The sequence below is a fragment of the Canis lupus genome, chromosome 23 (assembly GCF_011100685.1).
Source record: "Canis lupus familiaris isolate Mischka breed German Shepherd chromosome 23, alternate assembly UU_Cfam_GSD_1.0, whole genome shotgun sequence".
In the NCBI taxonomy this organism is placed as follows: domain Eukaryota; kingdom Metazoa; phylum Chordata; class Mammalia; order Carnivora; family Canidae; genus Canis; species Canis lupus.
Window position 1 is genome coordinate 31176817 of NC_049244.1, and position 1044 is coordinate 31177860.

Genomic DNA, 1044 nt, shown 5'->3' on the forward strand with positions numbered 1-1044 from the left:
CTTGATTGTTTTCTGGAGCATTGATTTTTATCTACTATCAGAACACTTGCTCTTTCCCCAGGTGTAATATTTTGCCTTGAGATATTGAGGGTATATACAAAGCAGATTAAACAAAGGAACATTTACAAAAAGAATGTTTCATCTTTGGTGCACTGCTGTATACATTTCTGTTCCTCACATGGTTGAAACGTACACGATATATAAAAAGTACACACTTAGAGTGTACAAGCTCACTATATTTCCTGGAGGTGCACAAAGCCAATTGGAAACCATTTAGCTGGAGGGAGCCAGCGATGACCCAGAGCATTGAGACCAAGCCACATCCTCTCATAGTCCCCTTCCCTTGCTTTGAACCTGTGTGTCACTTTGTTCTGGGTCTCCAAAGTCTTGATCACATTCCTGGGTAACTTCTTGTGGAAGAGAGTTTGTCTCCTCTGTGACTCTGTTCTTAGGCCAAGGTGTCCAGCTGGCTGCATGGAGGGAAGGAAGGTTTGCAGTCCAGGAGTCTGTGTTCAGCCAGTCATATGGGGAGAGAGCAGTTCCTCAGTTGGGAGGGCCTTTGACAGCCCAGGAACAGGGTTGCTGGGGACACCTGGGAACGAGTAAAGGGTGTTGAATTTATCTTTGATTTGAGGCCAGCTTTTTTCTTCTCTGACACCCTCTCCCAGGAAGGTCTTTGCCTGTCATTCTGAGCGTGTAGGCTGGATCTGGGGTAGTTCCTTCCCTCTTTTATCCGTGGAATGAACACAGGACTGGTGCAGGACTAGCTCTGTCTGGCATCCTGAGATTCAGGAGCAGAGCCACCCACTCCAACCCCTCCTCCCCGTCCCTGTCCGCAGCAGCCCTGCTCCTGGCACTGAGCGCGCAGCATTAACAAAGGGTTGATTTTTCTTTAATTCCCTTACAATCAGCATTTTTGTGCTGGATTCCATCCGTGGGTCTTTCCAGAGCTCAGGAAATGAGGTGATCGGCCTGGGGAAGGAATGAAGGGGGGTGGTGGTGGTGGATGAGGGTGATTGGGCAAGAGGGCTGCGCAAACACAGG